The sequence below is a fragment of the Opisthorchis viverrini genome, assembly GCF_000715545.1.
Source record: "Opisthorchis viverrini unplaced genomic scaffold opera_v5_121, whole genome shotgun sequence".
Classification (NCBI taxonomy): Eukaryota; Metazoa; Platyhelminthes; class Trematoda; order Opisthorchiida; family Opisthorchiidae; genus Opisthorchis; species Opisthorchis viverrini.
Window position 1 is genome coordinate 869,465 of NW_008751776.1, and position 12,754 is coordinate 882,218.

Sequence of the window (12,754 nt, forward strand, 5' to 3'; positions counted from 1 at the left end):
GACTCACCTGGAACCCAGCTGAATCTCTCGTTTGTGATGTTCTCAAGTAATTTAATGTGCTGCACCAGGCCGCCTCATCGTAGCGACTGAAACATGAGGCAGCCTGGTGCAGCACATTCAGTTGCCTGCGAACACCACAAACGAGAGATTCAGCTGGGTTCCAGGTGAGTCTCTCGAAAAAACCGAATTAGTTTGCAAATGAGTGTATATTCGCTAGTAGCGTAATACGTTTTAGCTCAACAACCCCACTATTCATGCGGTATGCTTTGTTCAGAACAACCGCACCATAGAATGGTCACGGTTGTCATGATCTATCTCATTCACGTACTAGTATCAAGGGACCCCACTCTAACGAAATACAACAAATATTAGCTCTGTAGTAGGGTATTTAGTTGTTTCTCTTTTGAAGCACCCCAACAGATCAAAATTGATCACTATCTAAAGTTAAATGAGCGTTTTCAGGTACGTTGTCTTCGGGAAGTTTGGTAGACATTTCCAATGATGGGAAGCTAAACTCTTGAAGACGCCCAGATAAAATCACTCAGGAACGACCAAGTGGGGGGATTGTTATGCGATCTTTTCGATTTAAATTTCTATCGACCACACCTAACCAGCCGACCTGTAGTCTAGCCGCCTGCTCAGCGTTAGCGATGTAATAATAACTTTATCTACTGCTAGATTATTCAGTAGTCTGGAGCTGTTAGGTTTTTAAACTATGCATTGTTTGGAATATGGGGTTTGGAGAGCAGAGCTCATTCGATGTCTACGGCTGGGGGATGCGTGGCGCAGATTCCCATCCCGTTCGATGAACAGCTCAGTCGCTCATTCACATCTGGATCGGTTGAAGCAATACTGCTGGCGTGATTGATCACGGAACGAGCAGCCTAATCCTAGTCAGCCTAAAGGTGCATGAAATCTAAACGTATTGGTTCGGCATTACTGGATAATAAAATACACATACTTACACCACATAGAGATTTCTTGGTTTTATATACAGCTGTGGTTTCTTCTAAATCAATGAGAACACACGAACACACTGACACCGTTATGTCCATCTCTAGGCTTCCGCCACACCGAATCAGCTTCAGAAAACAGTACTTTTCTCGGTAGGTGGTAACTCGGAATACCACTGCGGCCCAACCACCCTTGCTTAAAGTGCTGGACGCAGTTTTCGAGTGAAATATCGTCTGACTCACCAAAAACCGGTCTATTGATTACTTCATCCCGAATTCGTACTTTCTTGCAGATTCAAACTTTAGTCCTAAAACACAGATGACCAAAGACCTTTAGAAGTTTTGGTTCATCCACAGAAATACGTCAATATAACTGGTATTGTGGCCTGATTTGCGCGCAATTTGATGCCCAGCGAGATGCCTTTTTGAAACCACAAGTAGCGCGAACTAGTTGACTTCGAGAATCCTGCGTAGATACACATGGCCTCCACAACACCTTGACTCCTCAGAAGCTTTTTGAAACCACAAGTAGCGCGAACTAGTTGACTTCGAGAATCCCTGCGTAGATCACATGGCCTCCACAACACCTTGACTCCTCAGAAGCGTGCTCAAAGACTGTACGTTCTTGAGCATACCATTGTACTTTGTTGACGGGACTCTTGCTTATCCCTCTTGAGTCCGATCTTCACGCACGTTCCTAAGACGATGTAAAGTAAGCGAGGCCGGGTCTGGGTACAAATGAGAGTGTGATTGTCACACTCACTGCGAGAATCCTTTTTGAAAATAGATAACACCGTAGCATTTTACTGCTAGGGACTGTCTACCTGTGGTCATTACCGTAGAAATGACGAAAAAAGGGCTCAAGCGGTCATCCTGGCGGTTTTTCGGGTACTTGCCCCAAATGCTTCAAAGCTGATGTGTAACTCGGACTTATACGGTGGAGAAGAATTCGGAAATTTTTAGTTTAATTTATTGCATTCGTTTGAGCACAACACGTTTCACTGCATCACATGACTTCTAACAGTGTATAAAATCAGCTTCAGTAAATGTAATCTCAGGTTTGTGTTTGGCACTCTTTATCTACGACCCCCTCTCCAAAGAAGCTCATAAGCATTGGATGACTACTGTTTTCTGAATCTACTGCTGAAAAGTTTGAGAAGTACCCGTTGGGCGATGTTTGTACGGATGGAAAGTGCATTATTTTCTGTCCGTATCACGGAAAATTCCTCACTGACCATGGGCAACTGAAAATATAACATCTCAAACTACTCATAAGTAGCCAAAATATGATACTCATCGGACAGCACTTTGGACGTTAGTTTTGTCGAGGCATGGTACATTTCCACCCACTGGATGAACCACGTATGGAAGCAACGCAGGTTCGGCCTTAATCACTTGCGGACGGTCACCAAACCGATGATATCTGAATCCCCTGTAAGCTAATCATGGTTTGTTTTGACAGATTTCATATCCCGCCGGTTATTTAGTTTGAGGGTAAATCCAGCTGCGCGCCAAAGTAACCTGTGTGCAGATGAAGGCCTAGGGTAGCGATAAATGATCATTTGAGACAGCAGAAAAGAACCATCGACAGAAAACGGACAGATTAGGGGGAAATCTACTCTTGAATTTTCTGTCAATCTAGAGCAGATACGTCGTGAAAGATTCGATACGTCGTGAAAGATTCGAAGACAGGACCTTTCAAGGTTTCCAGATTGGCTGCTGAATAAGAAAACTTAAGTTTCGGTCAGATTTTTCAGAAGAATCCAACCACGAGTAGCTATAGGAACCAGTTTGATACGTGTACGCGGTGGTAGGAAGCCAGAGAGACAAAAAACAGTTTCCAATGAGGAATTTTCCCCTTTCCGAAAACCTGAAAAATGCCGTTTCATTCTCCATGAGAACCACCATCAATGTGCATGTCGCGAATATACAGGACGAATCAGACTCGTAACCTCATGGGTAGTCGTGGAAGGCCATCACAAGCGGCCAATCATCAGTGTTATTAGCGAGTGCGTTACTCATCTCGCATACACGGGATTCAAATCACGTGATCTGATTATGACTGGTCCTTAAAATGACCACTTGTCCTCCTGCTGAGCTATTTACGCTTGTTTTGTAGTGCAAGATTCGTAAATGTTCCAGAAAAACAAGGGGAGAAATGTCATCAGAGTCTGTGCGCATAGACCACGTGGTTAATTTCCGACCAACACAACTTCAGAAAAAGCGATAAACTTGGATTTAGCTGTCATACTTGCCTCGCAGTTTTACACACAGCCAATATCAAAGAGGTTGAGCTTTGATTTAATGCTCTATATGGCTTTTGAAGGTCTTTTTCGGAATAGAAACCGAGTGGTTTGTGTGTTCTCACCTTCATTAGAGATACTCGGTGAAAGTGACCATTACCGTTGAACTAATCTGGAATATACAATTGGAGGTTTGGTCAGCAGTCATTTCCAACTAGACACATGCAACCTGCATCTAAAATCAGCAACTGAAGCACCAGTTTCGGCTGAACTTCAACCACACCTGGTCGTCGGCGTTAAGCCCACCTCTGTTTGCTTCGGTGGTTTTATCTGGGCCGACTAGTGTTGCAGCCATTTGACCGGTTTCAGATTGCATGGCGTCCACACACCCCCAGTGTTATACCTGCTGATTCGCCAATCTGAGTTATCTGCTGCTGACCCGTTCCAGGGCATAGTGCCAGAGAAAAAAGACTCAGAAGGGAACAACACAGCTGTATTCCGAACAAGCGTGTGCGAGAGCGTGAGTGTGTGCGAGTGCGAGTGCAAAAGTACAACGTTCTCAAGCTATTTATCGGAAGGACACTGTCTGAACTTGGTCCAATGCTGACACACGGGGTTTGGCTTTGGTACGAGGCTGCGACGNGCTGCATATTGCTGGGGCTTTGTCTGACCTTGATCAACGCTGACTCGCGCTGTCTGGGTTGTGACGCTCTGCATATTGAAGGGGCATTGTCTGTCTCGTCAACATCTAGCGGAGCTGAAAGACTCAGTAGATTCCGGGCCTTCAGTGGTTGCTCTCAGGACTGTGACCTTCCTGATATCCCGTTGCGCTTTACAAACTGTGTTAATTTCGATCCCCCTTGTGATGACAAGCCACGTGCACCTTGGTAGCTCACATGCCTATGTGGTAACAGCTACATCATTTTAATAGTTGTGTCGATTACTCAGGTGATATGAAGTAGATAACCGCCCTCTTATGTTTGAGCATTTAAGCCGGTTGAGGGTGCGTAAGGCCACCAATCTTCGTCATAAGTTGGACAGACCAGCACGGTAGTATTGTAACCCACATTTTACTACTATTATTAGCAGCTTTAAAACCGCCTTCGTCAGAAGCTAAACGGATCAGCACGGTAGTATTGTAACCCACATCTTACTACTATTATTAGCAGCTTTAAAACCGCGCGCTTGTAGTTCACTTTCGTCCACCGATGATTTGGAGAGGTCGGGTAGGTAGCTGCGCATTGGAGGCGGTGGCCGATATAACTGATGCGTAAGTGCAGGGGTGTCACTGGACTTCTCATTGGTGAGAATGGGAAAGGAGCTATAAATTGAAGGCAGTAGCTTGGATGCACGAGCGTCACTGAGGGCACGACTGACACATGTCTGATAATGTCTCTAACCATCGATGTGACCTGTCTCAGGGTCCCATCCAGGGAGACAGAAATGACCAAAGCAACTGAGCTTGCTGGGAATGGTTTTACTACTATACTGCCAATTCATTGTTTGACCTTCCCTAGTTCTTTTCCACTCTTCGCGTGGTTGTGCGAAAAGAACCTTTAGAGGAAGTCGGTCGACTGCCATACGGAGCACGTAACCAATCCAGCGTAAGTTCCGGAGTATGCTCAATTCATCTATCGTTGGTGAGTTATTTCTCCCGAAAAGAATTGGATGTACTTCAGCATGATCCCATGTTTCAACCAGACTCGATCAACGCCCCAAAGATATCGATTGTCAGGTACTGAAAGTGTTTTGGCGTCCTCGGTGCGCAGCGGCCAGGTGTCTAACCCGTACAATAATATGGGCCGCACTGCAGCATTGTAAACTCGGCCCTTAACAGATAGGCGGATGTCACGTCTAGACCATAAGTGATGCAAAATCAAGAAAGCTGCTCTGGCCTTCTCAATCCGGATGGACATATCATTTTCCGCGAGACAAGTGGGACTGATAAATCTGTCCAGGTAGACAAACCCGCCTACTACTTCAATCTGCTCATCCGTATGCATGAAGTTTCGAGCCCACCCAGTCTTGTAGCAGTATTTTATACTTTACACATCCATGAAAGTAGCATTCCACTGCACCAGTCGATGCGTGGTGATATCAGCCTTGGCAACTAATTATCTGTACACGTTCAGACGGACGGATGGACGGAACTCAACTGTGGACAACACATTCCATAGTCTCTCATTTTAACCCGGTACATTCTTTCTGATCTCTCATCAAAAAGACGTTTTCGGATAATTTCACCGATAATAATGAAACTGGGGATCGGATGCATCCATGATAGTTGGTAGCGTGAACAGATTAGGAAAGTTCAATGGAGATTTCGTTATGAAAAGCCGACGAACAGTGTATAGCTGCTTCATCCTTAATGGGAACCATCAGCAGTGCGCATTTCACTAAGTTCAAGGGAGCTTCTAACACGAACATTTAACTGTACGGCCACGAGCGACGAAACAGCGGTGTGATTCAATCGCGCATAGACAGGATGTGGAGCAACTTGCCCCCCTCAATCAGAGAATACAAATCACATTGATTGGCTCCACGAATGGCAAGTTCCTCGAATGGAAAGTTTATTCTTTGCACCAAGTCTTCTCCTCTCTGAGCTTCTGCTAATTCTTGCGCGAACCAGATGGCCGTTTGTAGATGAAGGATGGACTGTAGAGCAGTCACAAGTGCTCAGCACCGCAGTACACTTATTTCCTTAAGGTGATATTTAACACTAGAAGAACACAAGAGGAACTCTATTGCGGTTTATCCAAAGAACCGCCTGTTTCGTACTCCGCTGCGTTTGAAATGCATCAACGGTGCAACGTTTGGAAACTCGAAGCGGGAAGGTAAAAGAACGCTCTTCAGGTTTTTATCACTTTATTGGCGAGACGGCGTAGATTTAAAATAGTTGTGGCTTTCTATGACACATGTCTGGTACAACTGCCATTCAGGTTCATCGACTGTTCGGATGTATCGAGTATCTTCCCGCGGGTTAGCATTTTTTGCAATGCGTTTTACAGTGGCCGAAACCTACAAGAAATCAAAAGCTGCAGGGCCCGTTCCACTGATTATCGCTCCACTTTAAGGAACACCCACTGAATGCTCTTGTTAAAGGCCTTCCAGGGGGCAAAACACTTCAGCTGTTAGCAGAAATACATTAGTTTTCCTCTAAATGGGATGCGTCCGTTTTGCAGCATCAGCTATTGTCCATGAGACCAGGCGATCGATAAATTTCCATCTACCACCACAAAATTAGCCAAGTTTTCTAATTAACCGATTGATTATCTACGGAGGAAGAGAATCGAACCTTCGCATTCCACATGTCCTCCTTTATTTAATGAGCTCTCATTATAGTAAGAACTTTTCTATAGAGGAGAATGTCGGTAGTAAGAACTATTCTACCACCTACCCAATTAGCCCGGGTATACCTGTTTCATTCACCTGATTGCTGACGGACAGTCTCAAGGTCACCTAGTTTACAACCAATAGTGTTACAGTAAACTGATTCAACTCTACCCTTCAGTACTTAGTAGAAGAAACCGCTCACGCTTCAGTTTAGGTAATTGAAATGCAGTTCGTAGAACTTTCGGTGGTATATTCAATATGTATCTCAATCGGTGAGTGATCTCTATGGTTTTTTACGTTCTGTATTGACCGAAGTTTGTTTATCATGGAAGTAGTACCAACTGGTTCCTTAGCATGAGTACTTAAGTATTGAGTTTACAAATCAAGTAAAAAACGAATGAAATAATTAGTGAATGATATGGAGCAGGCGTTGACGTAAACTAGAGGATTGCGCCCACCTGATGAGCCCAAGGCGGGCGAAACCTGTCGTGAGCTGTCAAAGAATTTTCAGCAACCTTGTGAGTAGTTTCCTTTATGAAAATATACTGCGATATCTCGAATATCGTGCCAACTGAAACATGAGGCGGCCTGTGTGCAGTACCACCAGTTGAAGAAGCTCATAAATGAGACCTTCATTTGCGTCTCCCATGAAAACTAAATTGATTTGCAAATGAATGTATTTGTGGAACAGGGGTTCTTAGTCGTAGGAGGTCCCCCCCCTGGGTGGACTACTGACTTCCAAGTGCTTATACCCTCAAGAGCCTTCCCAGTGAGGTCCCGCCATAGCAAACGGATAAGGTACAGAGACCTACTAAAGAAGCACGGAAATTTCAAAACTTCAGTTTCAGGTGAGCTGAGAATATTTGGCTGAACTGCTTGTTCCGCTCGTTGGGCGAGTATAGCTGGTCCTGACAGGTTGTTCACGAAACTGTTTAAGCAATCTTGAGAACCCAAACGGCACTGTGGGAGTAAAACCCATGGAAATAGTGTCTTTGGCTTGCGCAGGTTGCTCCGTTCTTAGTGAGAAAGTTTCAATCACAAGAACGTGTTCAAATCGTCAATGCTGACTCCCAGAGTGTTTTCCACGGATTTTTCGTTATATGCAGGCTGCAACGACAGATGAGACAAGGTTTGAGAAATTTTAGCGCGGGTTTTGCTGTTTTTTCAAGGACATCTGGACCGTTTGTCAACCAAATGACACGGAGGTACGCGGAACAAGTCATGTTGTCTCTCATTCATGCTGATGATCATCACTCTGGTCACTGAGGACAGGAACGCATAAAAGTTCGCAAGTGGACATCGATGTCAACAGTGAATCGTCTAGCATGTGAAGAATTTGTACATCACCGAACAGGTCTTGTAGCAAACCGAACGTATACAACTATTGTGAGGTCTGAAGTAGTCGAAACTGCTTGATTTAGGATGATGAAGAACAGAGGTGAAGTGTGACATCTTAGGGAAACTCTGATTTCATGAATTCAGATCTGCTGAATGTTTGCCATATCAAATTATTGATCGTGAAGTTGAAGACGATAGATTGATGAATTTTTATTCGTTGAGTCAAAGAAAATGAGCGAAAAGATGGAAACCGAGGATTGAAGAGGGTTAGAACTGGTAGAACAGCAATAGTTACAAGAACAGTGCAACGAAATCTTGTGATGCACCCGGGTCCATAATCTGATAGATGACGTCATGCCATCAAGCGCAGGAAGGTCAGATTCCCGAAAATAAGCTCTGGACACTTGAGACCTACTGAGGTTCTCAAACCCCACCAAACTCTCAGTAGGAAAGCTATCAAGCATCCAGGTCAGCGAAGCCAGGTCCCTGTTGAACGCTCAGGAAGCCCCTCAATTCCTCGATGGCCAACGACGATGCGTGTTCACAAAACCTGGATTCAGGGCCAAAAATACGCTTTAAACACCCTGAAGTCCCTTGATACCCGTTTTTCCTCAGTAAAGCGGTTTTGTTCCTTATTGGTGAGTCGGGCGCTAGGGCAACCGGTCGGGTATAGCAGTTAGCTACAACATCAAGCGTTCGGTTTTTCGATACCAGCAGATTTATTGTATTTTGAGAAAAGAAGGTATGCGATATCATGACAGTTAAAAAATAACATTTATATCTGATATTTACATGTTTGTTGGTATAGTTCACCTTGTTTGGTTGTAGGACACGCCCCACAGTCCGATCAACAAGAACAAGGGTATTGGGTCACAGTAGATGTCTTCAGAGTAGGACACCAAAACTCAATCAGTTGAACTCATCTGTCATTTCTAGACTCGTGTGGTTAGCGAAGGAGTTTTTGATGTTTATCAATACATTCTCAAATGTACCCAGTACGCCAAGGGTCAAGTCATATTATACCCTTCCACGATGAGGGGTTTCTAGCCATCCGCAAGACCATAGGTAGGACGAAGGCGTCCTTCCGGTGCTATCCGAAGCATCTACATCCCGAAACAGAGTGCGTTTTAACTCAATTTTAAATGACTGGCAAATTTTGTTAGCATTGTATAAATAAACTTGGGGATTACCAAGTCTTACTGACAGCAGCTCAAGGACAACCTCAAGAAACCAGCGAAGCCAAGCAAAAGAATTCTTCAACTCCAGTTATCGTGAAGAGATCCGCGCATTTGAACCTGAGTATGGATGAGACTGTTTTTCTATTGGTTAAGAACTCAATGAAGATTGTATTGGTGACAAGGGACTGCTTGGCTTGAAGCTCTCTTAGCTTTCTTCCGAACTGGATAGGTTCGATAACACAGCTGATTAGGATGTGCTTTCATCCCTTGGTGCCCTTGAAATTTGCATCCAAGGGCGCGTACTTAGCTTTCGGGAAGATACAATCCACCAATGAGGCATGTACTTTTAGTATAGCTGATACGCATGCCATTCCTCTGAGTAAAGGAGTTTACCTAGCTTAACTCAGGGTAGTCCAATGTGGGGTATGGTTGCTGTCTTGATTTACTGTCTAATGTAAGAGAAGGTCCAAGAAGGGGTGAGAGGGCCCAAGTGGTTACTGACCGGAAGGTCTGTGGTTCGAACCGGACCTCTGCCTCTCGACTTCCCTTGTTTAGGCTTGGACAGCCTGGCAGTATTCTGTGCTTACTTCGGGTGGCATGGAAGTTAGGCACCAAAAGGGTGTTACAGCTGAACTATCCTACTGCTATTGTGAGCGAAGGTGTGTTCTGTACTCAGATTTCGTAACACCCTTTTACGTTACTACACTCTAGTTGACACAACTATTGTGAAAAAGCACTCTAAGCGGGCTGTATATAGGCTCATTGCGAGTGCTGTACTTTGGTCAAGCGAACAGCGCAAATGATCGCTCAGGATTTGGCTGGGCCCAAAATAAGTATATTGGTACACTTTTCCTTTTTCCTTTGTGAGTAATACTCCGTTTGTGTTGACAAGGATGTACTGAACCCGATTCATCCGGGAGTACCTATCCGATAAAGGGTAATTTATTGGTATTCTAGTGATACTAATAACCCTATCTAAAACAAAACCCATAAAACGTGATGCGCTTTTGTTTGGGCTGGCACGAATGCTCTAGTCCACTGTGTTATCGGCGCCACAGGGAAACGAACCCACGGCGTCAAAGCAGAGATAACTTCAGAGAGATACTACAGATTGTTGAAGCACATGTTTAAAAAATTAACACAGCATAGAAAAGCCTTACGACAGTAGCCTGAGTCTCGACAGATACTCTCAGCTGCATATTGATATGGTTTTGACTGGAGACTCAACTGAATCCAGCTAAATCTCTCGTCCATGACGGTTCGCTTTAGCGGTTGGTACGATATTTGAGATATGCCAAGGCGTTGTTGTCTAGACGTAAAATACTACTCGTAAGTTGACTGAAAACTCTTCGACAGCCCATGACCGCTTTTCGTCCTTCTTGGTCGTGGGCTGTCAACTAGTTTTCAGCGACCTTTTGAGTAGTGTGCCCAGAGGATCTGAGTTTGTACGTCGTTTGTCACAACAAACAGCTGAAACCATGCACGCGGCTAGGGAAATTGGGGGTTTTACGATGACCACATAAAAATTAAACGAGGTAATCCTTAATTTTTTGGCTGTTCAGCCTTTTCGTCCGTTTTGTTTGGTTAGAGACAGACATGCGTTGCATTCAAAACAATCCTCAGTGGACTACGTGAACAAGCTATCAACCGCATTCTGGCTTATTGTGATTCTCCCGATGAGATCTCACAATCGATGCAGTTTCACCTGAGTGATATCCATGGGAAATAGGTATACAGCGTTGCTTGGTTGAACATGCAGAAATGCACCCCTTACTGTTGTCTTCGCCTAATCAGAAACATTATCGCACAGACTGTTCGGTATTTATTGCGTGGCTGACTATGAACGCTTTGGTGTTTCCCTTCAAATTTCATGTCATCTTTCGTAGTGTTTGGGACCTCAGTCGAAGCTGCCGGCCCAGGGGCAGCGGATCGCGGGCCGTCGCTTGAACCACGTAAGTTTTCGCGGTCGGATCACATTTAGCAAATGCATGCATGCCTCTCATATTTCTATATGTAGTCAAACTTTGCTTGGCTCGAGTCCACGACTTTCTGTTGAATCATTGTACCTTGTTGCACTGTGCAAACATCACATTTCACCCAGGTTTTTGCAGAACAAGCTTCAATGAATGCATTTGTGACTAGACTTTTACATATCGCTTTGAGGAGTTGAGCACTGGATCAAATTCTTTCACCCCCCCCCAGTTTCCCATTGCTAACAGAAATGCATAGACCTCTGGAATGAGTTAACTAAGGTAGATATTTCCGTCAGTGGTCACACTCGCCCAATGGGTAACGGATTTGCAGGAGGGATAACGCTGTCAACTGGGTTAGTGCTCTCTGTGTCATACATGCAAAAACTGGTGCTAAAACGCTAGACATATAAGACTACTGAATTCGAACAGTATCCAGCATACGGCTGCACACCCATCTGACACTGAAGTTTTTGGTATAAGAATGACGTAATTCTGGTCACCCTACGTCACAGCTTGTTCGTAAATTCCAAACTTGGTGTGGCTGAAGAAGGGCCTCGGCTGTTAGTCATGCAATGAAGTCACAAATTGGGTGTAGTGATTTATACGATTGCATACGTTCATCGTTCAGCAGTAACGCCCTTTCAGTGCCCAACTGCCATGCCACCCGAAGGAAGCACAAGGGCTGAGACACTGCCAGGTTGCCCAAGCCTAGACAGGTGAGGTCGAGAGGCAGAGGTCGGGTTCGAAACACGGACCTTCCGGTCAGCAAGTTCGCTTTTAACTACTGAGCCAGCCCACCACCAACGTTCAACTATCTTCTGGATCAACTATCAGATGTGACTAAACTAGTGTTTGCCTGTATACGGTAAACCTAAACAGACGGAGGGTTCTAAGAAAAGTGAAAATCGTTCTCAATATAGTATAATAAGGTATAGAGTGACACAATACTGTGATATAATAAAATGCAGTACAACATCCTAGCTTCTGCAGAAGTAGGATATAACAAAGAAGTGCAGTATAATTTAATGAACATTACATAACATGTCATATAATATGTTACATTAATAAAGGGTAATAAAGTGGTGGTTCCGGTGACTAAGATCGAGCGAACACCCGTACGTCGTCAAATTCGCACTCAATCTCCAGGTTTCCATGTCGGACACTCATAAAGTCGGCGATCTGGTTAATGCTGGACGATACGGAGATGAAGTGGTCGGGTCAAATCAGTAACTGTGAAGATCATTTAATCGATTCCAACTGGCGCATGGGTTTGTCAGAAATTAAACAGCCACTGAAATAAATCTCTGGTTTCCACCAAAGCCCAGTCACTTTGAATTATGCGACCATATTTGGTTTCAAGCATCCGAATGCGTTTTCGTGAGTAGAAATCCCGTCGTTTATGAAATCGCGTTAAATCTCCGCACTGCGTCTCACTGACTCATTCAGCTCGTGGGTGTTGAACGTGATTGGCTTTCATTTGTATCCTCAAGAATATAGTTTTTTTCAATTTGGGAACAAATTTGGTCATTGTTGATAATTAAAGCAGGGCAGAATAGATTCATTTGCAAAGTCGGCTTTGTGAGAGACTCGTCTGGAACCTAGCTGAATCTCCGTTTGCACTCCTAAGGACATGTTTTGTTGACATTAACCTGTGGTTATTCATCGTGGGCAGTGAAGCATCGGTGTTGAACACTGATGTCATGCTGTCGATGATGATGATGATGATGATGATGATG